We start from the raw sequence: 24,149 nt of genomic DNA on the forward strand, positions 1-24,149 counted from the left end.
CGTGGGCTCAGTAATTGCGGCTCCTGGCCTCTAGAGCAGAGGCTCAATAGTTGTGGTGCATGGGCTTAGTTGCTCCATGGCATGTGGAATCTTCCTGGATCAGGGATTTAACCCACCCATGTCTCCTGCATTAGCAGGTAGATTCTTTACCACAGAGCCCCCATTGAAGCCCCTGATCACTTTTTTAAACCTAGTCTTGTAGTTAGGGAAAAGTGTGTTCTTAACGAAGAGTAAACCAAGTGCTGGCTTAGCCATGTTTTTGTTGCCTGCTTGGGCTTCCATTATTTGTATTGTCTTAACTGTGTGGTTTATGTGCAGTGGTCTTTTAAAACTGTATTACCAGTTTAGGGAAATTAGTTTGTTCACAACTTTAGAACATAGTCCATAAATTCGTTTAGCATGACTCACATAAACATCTGCGTATCAGTATGATGAAAGTGAACAAAAGAGTGAGAATGGTTCCTTCATTCTCCTATGGAACTTTACACTTCCCTCAGGATAGCATCACAGGACATCACAACCTAGGATCTGCCCCACAGACCCAATGAAGGAACAGAATCATTCCACATATTTCATATTAATAAAACCCTTAAAAGATTTTTGGATTTTATTCTCTAACATTTTCTTTGTGCTCACCAGCACATGTTTGCACATCCTGTGGTGTATGGATTTAAAAATTTTTTTCACAAGCTTAAGGTTGAGAGTCATGCTTTATTCAGTGGGAAATTTCAGAACTTCAAGCACAAGAGACAGGATCCCAAGTTACCCTGAGAAAACTTCTTCAAGGAGGCCGGGTTATATAGAAGTTTTGCAACAGAGGGCAGGTAGTCTGAATATCAAAAGGTTATTGTAAATTAAAGAAAACCAGATATCCCAACTTAAGGAATTTTTCACTTTCCTATGTATGGAAAGAGTCTGCGCTCATGGCAATCACTCCTTCGATATGCACCTCAGCTGTTTGGGGCCAGTATCTTCTGTTTTCACATCCTGAGTTTTCTCGGGGCTCACTGTGGAGAGTGGCTACAGTTTGATAGTTGCTAGATGGCAGGTACTCTTTCCTTCTTGAGTTCTCTCAGGGCTCACTGGCTCATCATCCATGGTGGCTGCGACTGCTGTTGATTGTGACAAGAAATATTCCATTTCTCCGGTGTCTTATTCTGATCAGGCTGTATAACAAAATACCATAGGCTGGGTGGCTTATACAAAAGAGACATCTACTTCTCACAAGCTCTGGAAGCTGGAAAGTCTAAGATCAAGGCACCAACCTGGTCACACTCTGGTGAAGGCTTTCTTCCTGGTTCATAGTCAGCACCTCTAGGCAGTGTCTTTACACAGTGGAAGGGCTAAAGAACTATGTGGGATCTCTTGTATGAAAACAATAATCTCATTCATGACAGTTCCACCCTCCTGGCCTAAGTACTTCTTTTAGGCTCTACCTCCTAATACTATTATCTTCAGGGGTTAAGATATCAGCATATGAATTTGGGGTGGGGCACACAATATTCAGATCATAGCAGCTGATATACACACATCATACTTTTAAGAATTTTGTTCTAGATCAAATTCTTCCAAAGATGGGGACCTCACCTCCAAACAAGAAAATTATTCTAACATTCTGAGATCTAAATGCTAGAATATCATCATACATATTCAAAAATCTATTTACCCATAACTTTCGCCTACTAGTCCTAGCTAGTAGGACTGTGAGGGCAGACACAGAACAAGAACTCTTTAAATATTTTGTTATTTATTCTCTAATGCACATTATGTGTGTGTGTGTGTGTGTGTATGCTTAGTCATTCAGTCATATCCCACTCTTTGTGACCCCATGGACTGTAGCCTACCAGGCTCCTTTGTCCATGGGATTTCCCAGGCAAGAATACTGGAACAGGTTGCCATTTCCTACTCCAAGGGATCTTCCTCACACAGGAATTGAACTTGGGTCTCTTGTGTCTCCTGAATTGTCAGGCAGATTCTTTACCATTGCACCACCTGTGAAGCCCCAATGCATATCATGCAGATTATCAAATGACTTGCATGATTAACACAGTTATCACCCTCATCTAAGCAGAGATTTCTTTCAATATATTTGTAAAATAGTTGTCTAATAGAGCTTAAATGATGTCATAATAAATGACAGTTCATTCACAAACTGTTTCATCATGTAATTCACAAGTAGAGAAATTCTGTAATTGTCTAGAATAGTTACTCTGAACTGACCCGCAGATACTCTGAAACTTACATCTCTTTAGCTCTTTTGATTCAATTGGAAAGAACTCACTTCCTCTCTGTGCAAATAGTGCCTTTACTAAAAACTGTTCCTTCATTTCCATAGAATGAACTGATGCTGTCTTTGTGGTGAAGGTTTGCTCTTGTGCCATTTTAATGTTAAACTGAGATCAGGGAGGAGGCTCTGTTGAAAGATTTCATTATGAGTACCATACAAAAGACAATACCTCAACATATCATCTAGAAAACTCCCCAGACTTTCTATAATGTAATGAAAGACAGAACTGACAAGAGACTGTCACTTCTAGTGGTGTGATTTTAGCCTCTGAACAATAAATATGAGAACAGTGAAAGGTACACAGTCAAAAATCCTACATGCTCAGCAAAATGTAATCCTAGAGTTAACTGTTAGAGATTATCCTGGTTTATTTGGGCCCTATAGTCTTCTCGAAACATAGCATATTTCTCTTAAGAGGTTTATTTTTTCATTCTTGATGACAAATTCTCAGAACAGTGGACTCTCAGCAGGTGGCCTGACAGTGAACTCACAGGTGGGTGTTTCAATTGCCTGTAAACAAAGAGTCTGTTTGCATTTCATAGCAAGGTCACATAAACAGTTTCTTCTAGCTGTGATCATACATCTTTTACTCATTAACATGAAATTAGATGACTTTATAAGACGACCCCAAATTGAACACTTCTGAGAGTGAAAGTGTGTGTTGATAACAATGAAGTTAGGACAAGAGGCACAGACCAGGACCATCCCAGGAAAACCTGGATATCTGATCATTCTATATAAAATGTTTGTTGGCCAACAAGACACAGCCAGTGAACCCCAGGCTTTTCGTAGAAGTGCTCCCCTAACCTGACTAACCTGACTATATCAGAATCCCAGGGTTGGTTATAAAAAATGCTGGTGCCCTTGCCTCACTTCTTAGATAGTTGGATTGCCCGTATTTTGAGGTCGCTGGCTGATTCCATGGTTTCACAGGTGGTGCTAGTGGTAAAGAATCCACCTGCCAGTGCAGGAGGTATGAGAGACGTGGGTTCGATCCCTGGGTTGGGAAGGTCCCTTGGAGAAGGGTAGGGCAACCCACTCCAGCATTCTTGCCTGGAGAATCTCATGGACAGAGAAGCCTGGCAGGCTACAGTTCATAGGCTAACAAAGAATCAGACATGACTGAAGCAACTTAGCTTGCATGCATGCACGGGTGATTCTTATGGTGAAGGTAATCAACAAGAATTGGTATAAACTTTCTCTAAAATTCCTCTACATTGTATCTCACAGTGGAATTTTCATATACACATAGCCTATTTGTCCTCTATTTTGTTGTTGTTTAGTTGCTAATTTGTGTCCGACACTTTTGCAAACCCATAGACTGTAACCCGCCAAGCTCCTATATTTTTTTAAATCTAATATGCATATTTTCCACATTTTAATATCTTGAAAATATGTGTACCACCTACAGTTGTTTGGAAGGGGAAAATTTCCCCCTACCCTTCTTGTTTCTTTTCAGTTCAGTTCAGTCGCTCAGTTGTGTCTGAACTCTTTGCGACCCCATGAACCGCAGCACGCCAGACCTTTCTGTCCATCACCAACTCCCAGAGTTTACCCAAACCCACATCCATCGAGTCGATGATGCCATCCTGCCATCTCATCCTCTGTCGTCCCCTTCTCCTCCTGCCCTCAATCCTTCCCAGCCTCAGGGTCTTTTCCAATGAGTCAACTCTTTGCATCAGGTGGCCAAAGTATTGGAGTTTCAGCTTCAACATCAGTCCTTCCAATGAATACCCAAGACTGATCTCCTTTAGGATGGACTGGTTGGATCTCCTTGCAGTCCAAGGGACTCTCAAGAGTCTTCTCCAACACCACAGTTCAAAAGCATCAATTCTGCACTCAGCATTCTTTACAGTCCAACCCTCACATCCATACATGACTATTGGAAAAACCATAGCCTTGACTAGATGGACCTTTGTTGGAAAAGTAATGTCTCTGCTTTTTGATATGCTGTCTAGGTTGGTCATAACTTTCCTTCCAAGAGTAAGTGTCTTTTAATTTCATGGCTGCAGTCACTATCTGCAGTATTTTGGAGCCCAGAAAAATAAAGTCAGCCACTGTTTCCACTGTTTCCCCATCTATCTGCCATGAAGTGATGGGACCAGATGCCATGATCTTAGTTTTCTGTATGTTGACCTTTAAGCCAACTTTTTCACTCTCCTCTTTCACTTTCATCAAGAGACTCTTTAGTTCTTCATTTTCTACCATAAGGGTGGTGTCATCTACATATCTGAGGTTATTGATATTTCTCCCAGCAATCTTGATTCCAGCTTGTGCTTCATCCAGCCCAGCATTTCTCATGATGTACTCTGCATATAAGTTAAATAAGCAGGGTGACAATATACAGCCTTGACGTACTCCTTTTCCTATTTGGAACCAGTCTGTTGTTCCATGTCCAGTTCTGACTGTTGCTTCCCGACCTGCATACAGATTTCTCAAGAGGCAGGTCAGGTGGTCTGGTATTCCCATCTCTTTCAGAATTCTCCACAGTTTATTGTGATCCACACAGTCAAAGCCTTTGGCATAGTCAATAAAGAGAAATAGATGTTTTTCTGGAACTCTGTTGCTTTTTCGATGATCCAGTGGATGTTGGCAGTTTGATCTCTGGTTCCTCTGCCTTTTCTAAAACCAGCTTGAATATCTGGAAGTTCACAGTTCACCATGCTGAAGCCTGGTATGGAGAATTTTAAGCATTACTTGACTAGTGTGTGAGATGAGTGCAATTGTGTGATAGTTTGAGCATTCTTTGGCATTGCCTTTCTTTGGGATTGGAATGAAAACCGACATTTTCCAGTCCTGTGGCCACTGCTGAGTCTTCCATATTTGCTGGCATATTGAATATAGCACTTTCACAGCATCATCTTTCAGGATTTGAAATAGCTCAACTGGAGTTCCACCATCTATGCTAGCTTTGTTCCTAGTGATGCTTCCTAAGGCCCACTTGACTTCGCATTCCAGGATGTCTGGCTCTAGGTGAGTGATCACACCATCATGATAATCTGGGTCATGAAGATCTTTTTTGTACAGTTCTTCTGTGTGTTCTTGCCACCTCTTCTTAATATCTTCTACTTCTGTTAGGTCCCTACCATTGCTTCTTTTGACTGATCTAATAATTAAACAGACATGAGACAGATTAACAGTAAAAAAATCTAATTTAGTGTTTGTGGACCTCTCAAAGATTTAGAAGCTAAGGAACAACAAAAGCAAGCTATTTAAATACCTTTTAGACAAAGAAACAATAAATTTATAAGCAACTGACAAGACAAACTTAAGCTTGGTACTAATTAGTGAGGAAATTAAGCACGGCTTATTAACACAGGTTTCTTGGCCTTGAATTCCCTGTCTCTGTTGATAAGGATGTCTCTCTACCTGCTAGTACAGGGAGTATACCTGGGAGGTTTATTTCCTTCATTTAAGGGAACAGAAAGGAAGATCAGTGTTCTTGCTCTGTCTGTTCCCTAAGTAATTTTAGTTCAAAATAATCAATATGCCACTTTGGCATATTTTGGGGAAACCTACCCTTATGGTCACCATGAATAATGATATCTTAAAATCAGGATATGGTTTTTATTACTGTGCTTTCATGGACTTTGTTTGTTTTTCCTGGAGGCGTGACTGGACAACTATATCCTACCAATGTTGACCTTTTAGTAAATAAACCAGTTGAAAATCAAAGAAAGAAATAATGTGAGATCTAGTTGCCATCTGAGCATTTTCTGTTGACATCTTCAGATACAAGTAAGAAAAAAAGAAGCTTTGAATTTTACATAATGGATGTCAGAAAATTTGAAAAAAATTTCTGGAGGCAATACTGGTGGGGAATATGGGGCTCTTTTATGAAATAATTCATTACCGGTGACTTTGGTGGCACAGAAGATGATATCTTGTAAAACAAATTCAGCCATTGATTACTCACAGTTGAAGAATGATTCAGAATAATTGGATACAGGGTGAAGGAGTTTTAAGAATTTCTTGAAGCAATTGTTTAGCTTAAATTTCCCTTTTCATGTATAAGAATGCTATGATAAAAGAGTTCTTTCAATTGAAAATGACAAATTATGATAAAAAATTATTAACTTGGCAGAATTTTTATTTTCTTAATGATACATAGGAAATATTGATTGAAAATACATGGTATATGCACTAGTCAAAAAATAAAAATAGAAAAATAAAATAAGTTAAATCCTTTGGGCAATTTTGCTATTTCACTGAGACAACACATGCCTCAGAGTGAGTGTATATCAAGGAACATTAACGTGAGTTAACCTCAGCTCCTGTGTACCTCTAATAATATGAACATTTCCTCACAATGTGTTTGAATTCAGTGTTGAAAGTTTTTAAACTATGTTGCTCTAAAATAAGCAAAGTAATTATCTGACACTCTATCTGGAATGTCCTACATTAAAAAAAAATTAGCTGGGTGATTTAATGAATTTTCAAGGGCAGTTTTGAGTCTGCATAATGATAAAAACAAACCAAAGCCTGTTTAATATATGATTCCACTGTACAGCCCCCCTACACACACACATAGACACACGGACACACAGCCACATACACAAATAATAGCAGTCCCTTCCAGACTTAACAGGATGTTTGCAAAGTTGTTAACCACCAAAAGCAGTCAAGATGAGTAGATTCAGGCCTACATAAGTAGAATGTTTGGTCCCAGCCCCCATCTTCCACGACTTTCCTCTCCAGGTGTCTTTCTTTTCAGCCTATGCAGGGAAGCCCAGCTGCCAGCAGACAACAGGCTGAACGGTAGCCAGCTGCTTTATAACTGTGTTAGCCAGAAGCCCTCATGAGAAATATTTTTTCCTGGAAAATAAATTATAACATGTCTAAGTGGTGCCTGACAAAGCTAAACAGGAGGCATGCTGCTCTATAGCAAATTCATCTGCAGTCTCTGGGTAGAGAGACAAATAAAAGCACTTCATCAAAATCAGTCACAGAAACCCAGAAATACCCAGAAGAGACCACTAAACTCTAAATACCAATCAATTTCTCCAACTTTTTTTGTCAAACTTGCAGGTCCTTTTAAGCACTGTCTTCTTGAACTGCCTCGCAGTAGCTGGCTGGTGTGGAGGAAGATCAGAAGGGGTCCAGTTTGGGGCCCTTCTGTGACACAGTGGCTTATCTAACTGACAACCCTTATTGCTGAAGGGGTTTTTCATCCTTAGAACATCAATTAAGTACGGTTAAAGCTAAAAGTCTGCTTTTACTTCTGTGTATTTGCAGTATCTCTGCTCAAAGAGGTGTGCCTATATATACTAGGAAATAATATAAAGAGAAAGTGTATTAAGAAGCTGCCCCTCTGATTGCAAGTTTCAAATTGCCCCTGGGAAAGCAATTCAAAATGTAGCCCATAGATATTTTAATATTTGCTGATCCCAGAATAACCACAGTTTCATTCAGGCAAGGTATTAATGATTTAATGAGATGCTAGTTTCAGTCTTGACCTTGATTTAATCAGGGTCTTGTGATGGTATTTAATCAAAGTACTTATGATGGCACTTTGCTAGGTACTGCAGGGATGCATCATAATATATACCTTCCAGAAGTTTATATTTTCATTCTAATAGTCAGAAGAGATTTTTTTTCCCAGGCTAGGCATTTGGCTAGTTGTGTGACCATGAGAGAATCATTTATGATGATGATTTAGTTGCTAAGTCATGTCCGACTCTTGTGACCCCAGGGATTGTAGCCTGCCAGGCTCCTCTGTCCATGGGATTCTCCAAGCAAGAATACTGGAGTGGGTTGCCATTTCCTTCCCAGGGTTGCCATTTTCCTTCCCATCCAGGAATCGAACCTGGGTCTCTTGTATTGCAGGCAGATTTTTTACCGAGTGAACTACAAGGGAATCTCAAGAATACTGGAGTAGGTTGCCATGCCTTCCTCCAAGGGATCTTCCCAACCCAGGGATTAAACCTGGGTCTCCCACATTGCAGGCAGATTCTTTTCTGTCTGAGCCACCAGGGAAGATTTTTTTTCCAGACTATGCATTTGACTAGTTGTGTGACCATAAGAAAGTCACTTAGTTTTTATTATAGAAGATTTTGCCATGTGATTTACATATAAAAAGCTTATTTTTAAAAAAACCCATGAATGGGAAGACCCAACCAGTTGAAACATGGAGAGCATCAATCAACAGTAGAGATGGAAATGAAGTGGATGGGTCCATAAAACATTTGGAGAAAAACTCAACAATTCTACCAAATGTTACTTGCTAAACTAAGGATGCCTCATTAAATTTACATTGATTCTATGGAGCTGGTAAGATTTTACTTGGAGAGCTGAAAGATAGGGCTCTAGATGTGAGATATCATTTAATTATTTAATCTCAATAGAGATCAGTCTTCTCTATAGTGAAATATATAAGTAGCACCCTTGTGACCCATCTCTATTTCAAGAATATACAAAGTGAAAACAAAGGTGTGAAAATACTTGGAAAGCAAAATTCTGTTTGGATGTGCAAGGCAGTATTATTATTTGCAGAAATGTTTTAAGTGCTATAGATTCAAGTAAGTGGGCCACTCAGCTTTAAATTGTCTCTTGTAATAACTGCAGCCATATGTAATTTACATAATATAAAATTAAAGACATTAAAAGAGTTAGAAAAAATATGACTATTTTCTTAAATGCGTCACATTCAAATTAGAGAAATCTAAGGCCCAATATCACAAGATCAAAGTAATCTTACTCAAGCCTCACTTCAAATTGCCTTAATTTACGAAATAGATTCATCCATGAGAACATTTCCAAATGAGGTAATGCTAGAGCAATTCCATCCATGAAATTAGATATTGTCTACATGTTGATAAACTCTAATTTTGTGCAGATTGCACTGGATTTATTGATTTTTCCCCATGGCTAATAACAAAACATAATTATGTTTATATTAAGGAGTAATCTGATAAAAAAAGGGACAAAATAGAGGTTCTTAGCATAAAAATGTGAACCACTGGGCCAATATGCATCATATTTGTGGGAGTGACAGAGAAGTCTGTGTTGTATGAGTATAGTTGGATAAAAAAGTATAATCGGTTAAAAAACAAATAAAACAAAGATGATTTCACACTTCAGGAAATGTTTTGATTCAAGCTACTTCTTGAAAAATAAAATTAAAAGTCATGAAAAAAGTTACTGTCATATTTTTAAAATGTAGGTCAAAAAGCAACTATGCTCTGTTTTTTTGGAAGAACAACTCAGCTGCAGATCTTTTAATTCCATAAAATGGTTTGTTCATTAAAAAGTAAACATTAAAGAACTTTGCCAATATTTAACATATACTTCATGACTCATGTAGCTGTATCATTCTGAAACTTACCTAATTAATTCTGATCATATGTTGTATGTCTCCTTATATGTTGTTTTGACAGATCTCATAGTTAAAACCTGACTTGAAAGTAGGAAGCCTATCAAAAGTTTTATCATTTAAGCAAAGTTTAAGTTGTTTAAGGCATGCTTCATAGATGTTGGTTCTGTGAGCAACTCTCAACATAGTCTCCTTTTTTGTTATACACTTATCTTTTAATGGCAAAATATATTATTTTAAAAGCACTAGAATTATATAAAATTTTACCGTAATTATGAAAAAGGATGGATTTGTCACAACTGAGTTGGTTAATGTTAGTAATACTAATTTGGTTTGTAAATACAGAAATATTTCACGTACCTAAATATAAGTGTAGTTTAGATTAAGGAGGATTGGGACCAGGAACCAAAGTTATTAGTAACTTTGCTGTTCAGTTGCCAAGTCGTGTCTGACTCTTTGTGACCCCATGACTGCAGCTCACTAAGTTCCTCTGTCCTCTGCCATCTCCTGGAATTTGCTCAAATTCCTGTTCACTGAGGCAGTGATACTATCTAAGCACCTCATCCTTGCCTCCCACTTTTCCTTTTGCCTTTACTCTTTCCCATTATCAAGGTCTCTTCCAATGAGTTGGCTCTTCACATCAGGTGGCCAAATTATTGGAGCTTCAGTTTCAGCAACAGTCCTTCTGGTGAATATTCAGGGTTGATTTCCTTTAGGATTAATAATACCTTGGCATGCATGCACCCAGTCTCTGGTTTGCTCTCTTTCTACCTGTTCTGCCTGCCCCACTCCCACCCCACAGAGTGGCTTTTTCTAATTTTTTGTTTGTTTGTTTTCGTTTTTGTTTATCTTGCATAAAATAGTTTTTTCAGAACTGAAATTTTGTTATTGTTAAAACCAACAAAGTGACTTGAACCCTATTGACCCAATTCAAAAATTCATTTAAAGAAAACTTGATTAGTCTACTATAGGTTAAGTAACTACTCTATTCAGCTGATTTTGGTCAGGGAGATAGGCTCACATAGTCCAAATATGTAGAGGTGAGGGGGAGGAGTAGAAATTTCCTAAAAGTTGTAATTGGACTGGGCAGATGCCCAGAAACTTTCTACTCCATTGTTAATTCACCCATGTTTATTTCCATAGATTGTGAATATTAAAATGCTGGAGGCACAGTGCCATTGCTGTCTCTTGGTCTGTGTTAACTTCTTTGTGATAAGGGTATTGCACATATGAAATTGCATGCTTCAAAGAATGAGAGGCACATTCTTTCTATTTGGGACTACATCTGAAATGTGGCCAGCCAATAATAAACCAAAGTTTGTTCCTATATATTGACTATAGTTTGTTTCTGGGAAATTAATTAAAAATAGTTTTTTAATTGTAGTAAATCTCTAGAAAAAATGGCATTCTATAAATGAGGATTGTCTGAGACCAGAGGAGGGGAAAATACTAGACTTTTTGCTAGCTATTTCAAGTACTCGCCTAAATAGTTAAATGCAAATTAAGGATTGCAGTTCTGAATATTTCTAAGTCATTTCCCCAATCCTACATATCTATTATAGTTAACATTTATTGAAATCATACCAATGTGTGAAGTAGGATGCTTCTTTACATGCATTACTTTATGAAATTTTAAAAGGTAAATATATTTTATATTCACATTTGAGCATCAGAATGTCTGAGTTGCTTGTGAAAGGCCGTGAAGCTAGGAACTAGAAGTACCAGAATTTTAACCCCATTTATATCTGAAACTAGAGTGTAATTCTTTGTCCAATGTTTTACATCCCCCAGTTTTTTTTTTTCAGTGCTTACTCACATTAAAAACATCTTCCAGACACATATAAGCAGGGTTTATCATATCTACTCTCTTTTTCCTATATAAGATCTTTTCCATTCATTGCTTCTAAGTGTGGCCTTAATTTCTAGCATTTTGTCATGTTAAAAATTATTCAAATCATTTTTTACTTATTATTTGCAGATGTTTCTCCTATGAATCTAAATACTGTTATAACTAAGGATCATGTAAATCAAGATTTGTGAAATTAGTAAAACTAGAGCTATAAAGGCTAATACAGTATGGTAGTGTAACAGAGATGTAAAAGAAAAATATTAAAATCCATTTAAAAATAGAGGTATAAGGTTAGAGAAGCTGATTATGAAATTTTAATATATGTGTTTCATCTCTATGTTATATTTAGCTATCTTTTCCATGCATTATAAATTTGATTAATATGGTTAGTACCTAAAATTCAAACAGTCACCTTGTTAATTTTTGTTAGGTCTTTGAAATGTGTTCCTGTCTCAATCATGCCTTATCATGTCCTGTCATGTAACTTAATTCAGCCACAGTCCTCTAAAATACTCTCTCCCAAGATTAAAAAGGCCACCAAATTCAGATTCCCTGTTATCCAAATGGTAATGAAGGGTAAATAAATGATTCCTGTGCAGAGTGGAGCAGCGGTTCACAGGTATTCCAAGATGAATCCTTGGAGCACATTTCCTCATAATAATAGGGTGATAAACCAGAATATGATTAGTAGTATTCTGGATCAGGCACTTAATGTTTGATAAAGGTGAGCTGATCTGAGGAGATGAGTAATGCTGGAACCCTCCTGCAAACAGACAATCACATACATACTTTTGGAACACAACCCAATTGTAAAGTAGTATCCTAACCTTGTGGTGCACCCTTGCCAGCTGAAGTTGTGAAATATACACTGTCTATAAGCACTGTTCCAATGGGTATTAGTTATAGGTACTGCTTGAAGAATTTTACAGTATAGTAAGGAGTTGCAATGATTTTTAAATAACACTCAAATTACTAAGACACTTAAAATAAGTGAAATTAAAGTTGATAAAATTAGTTTGGAATAAATATGTTCTTAAAGCAGCATAAATAGTTCCTTTATTTACAAAGACTGTGAAGTACAGATGTTTATTTTTTAGCATTTTATATGAATGTATGTTATGCAGAAACACACACGGAAAGTTAAGATGTAAAACACTTGCATTCAACAGTAAGGACAGCTATTTAAAAGCAAAAGGTGAAGTAGATTAAGAATGGATGCTGAAAGGTAACAATCTGAAGCTACCAGAGAGGAGTACTACTACTTCAAATTGGATAAGAAATACTATTTTTGACAATAGGGGGATATTGATAAGTATATTTAATAAGGGCCTGTATATGCATATGACTTCCCTTGTGGCTCAGCCAGTAAGGAGTCTGCCTGCAATGCAGGAGACCCGGGTTTGATCCCTGGGTTGGGAAGATCCCCTGGAGAAGGAAATGGCAACCCACTCCAGTATTCTTGCCTGGGAAATCCCATGGACAGAGGAGCCTGACAGGCTACAGTTCATGGGATCGCAAAAGTATATGCATATACTTTTAGACCTTAGCTATGATTGATATACAATCCGGGAAGCTATTGTTTCAACTGCCAACTAAGAGATAAAAACGACTATTTTTTCTGTGAATATCAATATTTTAACTAATTTTCAGAATCTTTGGATAGAATATTGATTTTATAGCTATTCTATTTTTCTTTTGTGAACATTATTGGTTGAAGGTTAGGAAAAACTACCTTCTCTAAGTACTAAATTAATTAAGGTGTTGTTTCTAAAAAGTATGTGAGTGAGAATAGATTCTAAAATAGATGGAGTCTTAAAAGCTAGCTATTCCTCTCTCTCTCTCTATATATATATATGTATATATATATATATATATATATATATATTTCTTTTTTTTGGCTATGCTGTATCTTCTTTATTGCACATGGGCTTTCTCTTTTGTGGTGAGTGGGGGCTACTCTTCATTGTAGTGCACTGGCTTCTTATTGTGGTAGCTGCTATTGTTGCAGAGCACAGGTTCTAGGTTCATGGGCTTCAGTAGTTGCAGCACATGGGCTCAGTAGTTGTGGCTTGCAGGCCCTAGAGCATGCGCACTTCAGTAGTTGCGACGCGCAGACCCAGTAGTTGCAGCTCACAGGCTCTAGAGTGCTGGTTCAGTAATTGTGGCACTTGGGCTTAGTTGCTCTACTCGGCGTGGAATCCTCCCAGACTAGGGATCGAACCCACGTCCCCTACACTGGAAGGCAGATTCTTATCCACTGTACCACTGGGGAAAGTCCTCTTCAATATATTTTTAACAAATTATTTTTATTCCCTGAACTTTGAGGAAAATCATTCATCACCCTCTAGTATCCCGAATCTGTTAGTAAAAATATTTTGAATGCCCCAATGCTACTGCTTTTGGTTCACCACCAAAATGAACTATGTTTATTTGAGATGTGACATCCACCCCAAATTCCTCTAATATCAGGCTCTGAGGGCATAATCTGGATGTTGGTTCCTCAAGACATGGCAATTTGTCACCTTTCTACCCAAGATAGTTAGCAAAATGCCATCTATATAACATGTTTTCTCTCCCTGGGGGTCTTTTTTTTCTTCTATTTTTAAATAAATTCATTATAAATAATATTAATGAAAATTTTCTCATGACTGAGAGTGAGATATAAAATATTGTGCTTTCATTCTTTCCTCATTGTGACATAAATATGAACATAATATCTGAGAAATAAGATGATTGAGATCTTATAATACTGTGCTCTCCTAATGACAGTTTACTTATTTCATCATTGTCCAGATGAAACAAAGAATGTGATTTGCCAGATAGCCAAGGAGAAGGAAATGGCAACCCAATCCAGTATTCTTGCCTGGAGAATCCCAGGGACAGAGGAGTCTGGTGGGCTGCCATCTATGGGGTCGCACAGAGTTGGACACGACTAAAGCGACTTAGCAGCAGCAGCAGCAAGAAAGTGCTATTGCCCATGAGACAGAGTTTCCCAAGTATGTTTAGCAGAGGGAGAAAAATATAACATCCAAATGATTGGCTATCATTAAGAGTAACTAGTGTGGAGATGCTAATACTCACAGTATGGTTACCTCTACTTCACTCATGAGGACACTAAAACTTAGAGAAAAGGATTTCTATCTAGAAATCTGGTCACAAGCTCAAGCTCTGTTGTCATTTTACTTAACCCATCAGATATAATAAGCTAATATTTCTTTAGAAAATATTGTATCAGTTCAGTTCAGTTCAGTTCAGTCGCTCAGTCGTGTCTGACTCTTTGCGACCCCATGAATTGCAGCACGCCAGGCCTCCCTGTCCATCACCAACTCCCGGAGCTTACCCAAACCCATGTCCATCGAGTCGGTGATGCCATCCATCCGTCTCATCCTCTGTTGTCCCCTTCTCCTCCTGCCCTCAATCTTTCCCAGGATCAGGGTCTTTTCCAATGAGTCAACTCTTCGCATGAGGTGGCCAAAGTATTGGAGTTTCAGCTTCAACATCAGTCCTTCCAATGAACACCCAGGACTGATCTCCTTTAGGATGGACTGGTTGGATCTCCTTGCAGTCCAGGGGAATCTCAAGAGTCTTCTCCAACACCTCAGTTCAAAAGCATCAATTCTTCGGCTCTCAGCTCTCTTCACCGTCCAACTCTCACATCCATACATGACCACTGGAAAAACGATAGCCTTGACTAGACGGACCTTTGTTGGCAAAGTAATGTCTCTGCTTTTAAATATGCTGTCTAGGTTGGTCATAACTTTCCTTCCAAAGAGTAAGCATCTTTTAATTTCATGGCTGCATCAGCAGTGATTTTGGAGCCCAAAAAAATAAAGTCTGACAGGGAGAAAATATTGTATATCAAAGCACAAATCTAAAATGAGGAAAGAAAGACAAGAGGAAAACTTATTGACCTTAAAATATAATAGTAACAGTATTAAGACTCTGATGGGTAATGGAAAATGTTCATTGGAGCCTTCATATCTATCAGGTTGTGCATACATATTTCAGTAGATCCTCACAATAAGTCAATGAGTTAAGTACTGTTGTCTTTTATTTTCCAAGCTTCCCCAGAAAATGGCAAAGATAAGATTGAGATTTAAAAAAAGACAGTGATGCCATCCCACATTCTATACAACTGTACTGTGATTTTCAAAGCCTTTACCATGCTTCAAAATGGTGAAAACTGTGGGTGTATTTACTAGTCTAGTCAAATTAATTCTGAAAATGTGTGTTTGTGTGTGAGTGTGTGTGTTTCCATGTGTTGTAATCTGTTGTGGTTTTTTAGAATAAGAGTGCCAGGTACACGGGAGGGTCACATATTTTTGGTACTGATCACTAGTTTTCTCCTGTTATGCTTCATGCTTCTAAAAAGTAATAAACTCAAGCTGCATAATTCTGTAAAGTCTCTTGCCGTGCCATGCCATGGGACTGATTATATGCACATCTCCTCATCTTAATACAAGTTTCTTAAAGAGGGCATCATGCATTGTTCATACTAGACCATACATAATGTTTGTCATATTGAACTCTCAACACTGTATTTAACAAATGCTATAAGCATGGTGAACAGTATATGCATAACTTTAGCTCTATTTCAGGAGGCACAGAACTACCTAAATATATCAAAACAGAATTCTCCTATATGTGCTTTATACCAAATCTACTTTTCTTCAGTGAATGACCACCTACAAAACTAAACTAGAGCAAGCTTATTACATTACATAATTATTCTTAAATACGTAAAATCAAGGAGGTCTCAGAGCCATTTAATTTAATGCTCCTTTGTTAAACATTTCGAAAACAATCAACATGATTCTATGTGAATAATATTTCAATGCTTAATTTCTCTCAATAAAGTGTTTCAAAATATTAGAGAAAACAGTACTTGAAGATGTGCTTTGCAAAGCAAATGCAAGCTTTGTATTTACAATCTGTCTTTTTAACCTTTGATCATGTCAGGGATAACAATATATTTTAGCACTTCAGTTATCCTCCCAGATAAGTAATGTGAATCATTAAAACGTGTTGTCATTAAATTTCATTATAGCTGTTCTTGTTAGAGTCATGTTAGTTTGTTACCAGACTTTTTGCATCAATAGAAATAAAAGATCAGTTCTCAATAACTCTGTTCTTAAAATTGCCTAAAAATCCCTTATCTACAATATGACAAATAAATAATATTTTCAGTGAGCATTTTTTAATTTTGGACTATATTAGGAAGACCAGAAAAAAGATGAAAGTGTTTCCTAAAACAGTTCCATGGTATGCAAATAAGAATGGTGCCCACTGCTTTAATAAGTGAAGCACTGCCTGGATGGTTTGGAGGAGTGCTAGCTCTGCTTAACATATGCATCCATCTTAGCATTCTTGCATTTATTCTGTTTAGAAGATGGCTAAATCTCAGTGGAGAAAGCTTTAATTTCCTTTCAAATGCCATTGGCCTGGAATGCTTTGATCATGCTGAGATTTGTCCAACCCCTGTCATGGCAATTCTCTGATGATTTCAGGCTGATTTGCTTTGTACATCAAAGGCATAAAAGGACCTTTCTACAACACATACTTTTGGCTCCACATTTTGAAGTCTCTTGAATACTCATGAGTCATGTTGTTATAAGAAGTGGCCCGCTGTTAGACACTTAGAAAATAGTTGCACCCAGCCTTTATTGCTTTTTCTCAAAATCAAGGGTTCTTATGTGGTTATTCCTCAATTATGTTATTATTGTTTTCAAATAAGTATTACTTTAAACGTATAAAAGATGATTTCTAAGTTATGTTCTAATGCTAGCATGTCAAATTTTAATTTTGTCAGATATAAAACTCTTTAGGTAATAGAAAAATTTAAAGTCAAGAACTAAAATCAGGTATTTGAAAAGAGTGATCACAGTGGTTTATCATCCACAAGTTTCCAAATTACATTTTGGATGCTGTAATAGCAAATATTCTAGAGAAACAGAAATAACTCTTGATTATCTATTTATATCTCCTGTAGATTTTTGTTCCTTTTTCTCTATTTGTCTTTGGATGGTGTGTGTGTGTTGAACAGAGATGAACAGAAAAAAATAGAAATGTGAATTAAATTTAAATTGCTCAGTTAATATTTGTACAATAAGATATTAAAGCCAAAGAGAGTTTTATCTATTGATCCTTTTTTTTAAAATAAATTTATTTATTTTAGTTGGGGGCTAATTATTTTACAATATTGTGGTGGTTTTTGCCATCTATTGATTCTTATAGCAAACTAGAATGCTGGAAAATATGCTATTTCCACTTATCATTGTCACCATCACTGAATGAAAATAAATAATGTTAGTATTAGGAATGTTGCAATTTAGATGTGAAGTATAGGTTATCAAAATAATAACAATGGCTGGCATTTATTAGTAATTTACAATATATCTGGCTTCCCTGATGGCTCAGCTGGTAAAGAATCCACCTGCAGTGTGGGAGACCTGGGTTTGATCCCTGGGTTGGGAAGATCCCTTGGAAAAGGGAATGGCTACCCACTCCAGTATTCTGGCCTGGAGATTTCCATGGACTATAGGCAATGGGGTTGCAAAGAGTTGGCCATGACTGAGCCAATTTCACACTTTACAATATATCTGGCACTTTCCCAATGAATAGCTTTCAGAAGCGTCCTGAGTTAGATTCTTTTATTACCATGATTTTACAGATGAGGAAGCTGAAAGGTAGGTAAATAAACTGTATAAAATCCAAAGGCAAATAAATGATGTCAGATCCCATGTTTCCAATCTTTGTGCTCTACTGTCTCCCATATAGAATATTTTACTTTCTCTAATATTACATTTTATGATAATTTTAGATTTTAAAAATTTCTCTACTGTTAATTTATATTTTCATACTGAAAGATCTATTCCACTTTGCAATAACATAGTCAGTAATTTAAAATTTTCATAATTGAATCTTCGGGTTGATGGTATACACTTGTTTCACAAAGATTTTAAAATGGCTGTAATGAAGCAATGGTTCCATTACTTAAATATTACAGAAATTTACTTTCTATTTATTTAATTTTAATGAAAACATTTAGTAAATGTTTTTCTCTTAAATCTTTTATTATTTGCAAATCAGAAATATATATATACACACGTATATGTATATATTAGAGAACATGTACAACTACTAGATTTTATAAAATTGCATGTTCAAAAGTCTCTGATAACCACAGCATTTTCCCAAATAATATAATATCTACCATTAAATCTCATATATGTTCTGATGACTGATTGAAGTCTGTTGGCTATATGTTACGATTCTTCGGTAACTCATTAAAAGTGATATTGTTAAAAAAATGCCTTTGATGAAATGCCTACCACATCACTCCATTTGATATTTTAGCTCCTACAGTTATTTATGCATTGAATTATCTTCAGAACTCATAACTTAGCAAAGTGCAGATACATCAATTGGATTAATTTTGGGTGGGTTTCAGTCAGTTGAATTGCCTGCTCATGCCCGACTCTTTGCGACCCCATGGATTGTAGCACGCCAGGCGTCCCTGTCCATCACCAACTCCCAAAGCCTACTCAAACTCATGTCCATTGCATCGGTGATGCCATCCAACCATCTCATCCTCTGTCATCCCCTTTTCCTCCCGCCTTCAATCTTTCCCAGCATCATGGTTTTCTAGTGAGTTGATTCTTTGCATCAGGTGGCTAAAGTTTTGGAGTTTAAGCTTCAGCATCTGTCCTTCCAATGAATATTCAGGACTGATTTCCTTTAGGATGGACTGGTTGGATCTCCTTGCAGTCCAAGGGACTCTCAAGAGTCTTCTCCAACACCACAGTTCAAAAGTATTAATTCTTCGATGCTCAGCTTTCTTTATAGTCCAACTCTCACATCCATACATGACTACTGGAAAAACCATAGGTTTGACAAGACAGACCTTTGTTGACAAAGTAATGTCTTTGCTTTTTAATATGCTGTTTAGGTTGATCATAGGGTTGGTTTAACTAAGGCGTAAGCCCTGAAAAGACTAAATGAGATCATATATAACTAAAAATGTTGAAAATATTTAAAGATAATGCAATGTATTTTTCAAAATGTAGTAAGAAATGAGTATGAGTAGACTGGTTTAAATGAAGATATTGAGAATAAAGAAGTAATATTTAATACTAAATTCTATTAATAACTATTATTTCTATTTTTCTTAAACCTTGTGAAACATGAATTGTTGAAGCTGTATTTTAAGCTTTTATTTCATAACTTGTTTTATTATTAATAATTCAATTTTTTATTCGTAGTGAGCTTTAAAATTAATTTAATAAAATTATAGCTCACCTATTAACGTATATAATTAGAATTGCCTGAAAGCTAAATTATTAAACTCTTCAGATATTGTTGATGAGAATTTACTGCTGTGAACAAGTTGAATTCCAACTCTGAGAATATGAATGTGGGTAGAGATACTCTTGCCTAGAGAATTCTGTGGACAGAGGAGCCTGATGGCCTGCTGTCCATGGGGTCACAAAGAGTTGGATACGACTGAAGCGACTTAGCATGCATTCGTGCATTGGAGAAGGAAATGGCAACCCACTCCAGTATTCTGGCCTGGAGAATCCCAGGGACAGAGGAGCCTGGTGGGCTGCCATCTATGGGGTCGGACAGAATCGGACACAACTGAAGCGACTTAGCAGCAGCAGCAGCAGCAGAGATAGAAAATCTAACCACCAGAGGTGATTGTCAACTCTGTTTCTGTCTTGTTTTTAGAAACATTAAAATATGGGAAATGTTCATCTAAAATCCAGGAAAATAAAATATATTCCCTCAAATGCAAACCTGAGCCCAGATGTTTTGTTGTGGGTTTGTGCTCCTTATATTCATGTAGTAATTTCTTGATTTTTCACTACTTCTTTAAAATGAATCAATTTACTACATTCTACAAAATGCCAATGATCTCTATCAGTTATGAACATTATCAAAGGTTAAGAGTAGTATCAGGTAGAAAGTACATAATTTGAGCTAATTTTGAAATGGAATCATATATCTAAGCAGTGCATGCTATGCATTTCCTACATTGTTAACAGCAATTTTATAACAATTATTCTGTTTCTCTAACTATTTACAAAGAAACAGTCCCTCTTCATTTCATTTTTGGCTCTATGGAAACGGCCTTTGTGAGAAATCTGGATTCCATTCTCAGTATAAATGCAAGCTGACTGGCACCAAATCTATGAAGTAGAATGTTATACAGTATACTCAGCCAAAACAACTCACTTATAAGGGAAAAACAATCATTTGGGTCTGTGAATTGGTTTCCCCTGTTGATTTCAGTCACATTAAATAGAAACAGCCTCAATCTCCATGTTTAATTGTTCTCTAGTTCTCTCCTGATAATAAGTGGAAATTATACCAACCCTCATTTAAATAGCAAGAAAATAAATGAGACTAGAGCTAAAGTACAGTTTCTACAACATGGAGAGTATAAAAAACCTTTTTAGAAATTATTACATAAATGATCTGAAGTGTCTCCAGTATATACAACAAAAAGCCAAGAAAGTTCTGTATTTAGATTGCTATATGACCTTATTTCTTCATCTAAATTGTGATTGATACACACAAAAATTTATAGTGGTATTTGCGGCAAGTATACAACTTAATGATCCAAAACAAATCCTGTTTTCTTAAGAAACCATCTAATATATTTATGTAAACCTTTTTTTTAACAATAATACTTCCCATTTAGTGAACATTTTATGTGCGTGTTATATTTTTATTAGTGATGTGTATACTTCCATTACTTCATATAGCAGCGTATGCGTTGTTGCTCCCATTTAACAGAACTGAAAAAACATTCATTAATTTAGAAAATGCACATTGGGAACTATTCTGTTAATATAATCTGCTAGTAAATAAACCAGAGATATAAAAGCAAAGACATTTGTAATTCCTGACCTCTCTGAGCCTATTTCCTGTTGACAGCTGGTTAAACAATATGCTCAATAATAAGCTAGTAAGTACTTGAACTCAGCTTCCAAGAACTGTACTTTTGTATTATAGCTTGTAGATGAGTGGGACATATTGAGCAGTTGAAGTAATTATACAGAAAAGTCTATGTAGCATCATTGTTTTTATTCTTGCCACTTCTGTCGTCAGATCATTTAAATACACATTAATTTCATTTGACTTAGGGTATATATTATTTCCAATCATGTCTATGAATGAGATGTTCTCAAAGATGCAATGAATTAGTATTTGATGTGAGCCTTGAATTGATGTTGGATTATAAAGAGTGAGAAAAAAAGCATCTGTTACTTTAACACATAGCAGAGATTTTATTAATATGCTGAGAAGCTATGTGCAATATGTAAATGGAAATCTTTCATTGTAATATTCTTTCATAGTTCTAAATGGTGCCATGACTGAGGTCATGCCATGATGTTTAGCTTGGTTAGTGAAACTGTAATAGCTTGGCTTTTTTGACAGATTTTTCATTTAAATATTTGGCTCTACTTATAGGAGGTTGCCATCATTTGTAAGCTTTCCTCTTTTTCGTCTTGTAATCTCTGCAGGATGAAAAATGTTCTGATGCTATGGAAATTATTCCAGCACAGATGCATTTAGATTGCAGAAATTGCTTTGGGTTGTTTAAAGCAAGACATTTTTTGATTGTTTCCATGATGATTGGATGCTTCATTAACCCCTTTATTGTTGACATCCTATGGAGACTCGATATGTAGTCTTAATTATTTTAAAAGACAATTCTTTGTTATTTAGCTGGTGATTAAAAACACATTAAAAGATGGCACAGAAAGACTATTTTTGTTCATTACCAGATCTGAAAATATAATCATGTAGTAAGAGACTAATTTTCACATAATTCTTAAAACAATAAGTACACTACTGTAGAAATTATTTGTGCTGCCTATATTAGTCAATTAAGCAAACCACATGAGAGAGAGTGAGAAGATGATTATTTTCTATTAATCAAATGGAAAAGTCAAGAGTAGGCACTTTTATCAATGCTTTTAAGAAAATACCTCAGAGTGAATTCATGAGATGAACCTAAAATATTTGAATGCAAGTAGAACCAATGCGAAGAAAGAATAATGACTGAAAGTACATGAAGTTAATTTCAAAGAAAGAAAACAAAATGCCCAGTGATTAAATTATAGATGTTAGGGGGAAAACCTTGAGGGCAGAGATACTGTATTATTCAATGGATGTTAATATATTGCTAAGTAAAATAATCACACCTAATCCTTTCATAAGTACAACCCACTGACACCTTCATGCTAAGAGTGACATGCAAACATTTATTTCACCGTATTCACATACTAGAATCTGCAGTTTCAAATAATCAATGCAACTTTAATAATAAATGGAAATTGATCACCGTGAACAAATTTCAGAAGAAATGGCATATTCCACCTAGAATATGAGATTATTTCCATTATGTATCAGAGTTACTATAGTTGCTAAAGTTTTTAGGAAGAATAAATCTTTTGTTTTTAACTTCAAGGAAGTCCCCACCCACTCCAGTGTTCTTGCCTGGAGAATCCCAGGGACAGGGGAGCCTGGTAGGCTGCCGTCTATGGGGTCGCAGAGTCGGACATGACTGAAGCGACTTAGCAGCCGCAGCAGCAAGTCCCCACCTAACCTGAGTTCTCTTTAAACATTTTACTTATTTATTAATTTTTAAAGTCGCTCAGGCACGTCTGAATCTTTGTGACCCCATGGACTGTCCATGGAATTCTCCAGGCCAGAATACTGGAGTGGATAGCCTTTCCCTTCTTCAGGGGATCTTTCCAACCCAGGGATTGAACTCATGTCACACGCCCTAAGGCAAATCTTTTACCAGCTGAACCCCAAGGAAAGCCTAAGAATCCTGGAATGGGTAGCCTGTCCCTTCTCCAGTGGAACTTCCCGACCCAGGAATCGAACTGGGGTCTCCTGCTTTCCATGCGGTATCTTTACTAACTGACCTATCAGGGAAGCCCTGTTTAACAATAAGTAAATGTTCTGTGAATAGGTTTTTCAGCTTAAATGCGATCTCCAGTGTTTAATATGTGCCAGGCAGTGGACTAAGTAGTTTTACATACACATTTTAAACTTCAGCTGAAAATTTACCAGATAGATATTATGTCTATAATATAGATGAAGAAAGAGATTTAGATTAAAGTTGATAGTTAATAACAACACGTGGGTTCTCTTGAGTTCCAAAGCTGTTGAACTAACTAGTGTGCGGTACTGCTTGCCTCCCAGTCCTCCATGGTTTTTGTTTTTCCAATTTGTAAGAGATAAGGATCTATAAATAAGATTATTTTTTATCAAATGTACATTATTCATAAAATATTAACTTAAATCTCAAAAGGCATATGTAGTCCTTTTTTTCTTTTTAAAAACTATTGTCATTTTCCATTGACTCTCTTATTCATTTAACCAACATTTATTATATTGTTGTTATGCTTAGTGACCAAGCCTCTGTGGTATTGGCTCCTGTGTAGATAGTTGTCTGATATTGGCCTGTGTTAAGATGACTTAATTCCCTTCATTCTCCAGAATGACACCTTATCTTGACTTCTCATAGAGAAGGGTACAATTTAAGTTAATGAAAGTCAAGCTTACCCTTTTATTTTATTATATTTTGATTATGCATATACAGGCAATTTAAATAATCTTCACAACTGAGATTTTGCTTTTCACTGTTGAGCCATCTAAAGGGAGCTAGAGCATTTTTTTTT

This window comes from Giraffa tippelskirchi, chromosome 6, assembly GCF_054371585.1.
Source record: "Giraffa tippelskirchi isolate mGirTip1 chromosome 6, T2T-mGirTip1v1.2.pri, whole genome shotgun sequence".
NCBI classification, from domain to species: Eukaryota; Metazoa; Chordata; class Mammalia; order Artiodactyla; family Giraffidae; genus Giraffa; species Giraffa tippelskirchi.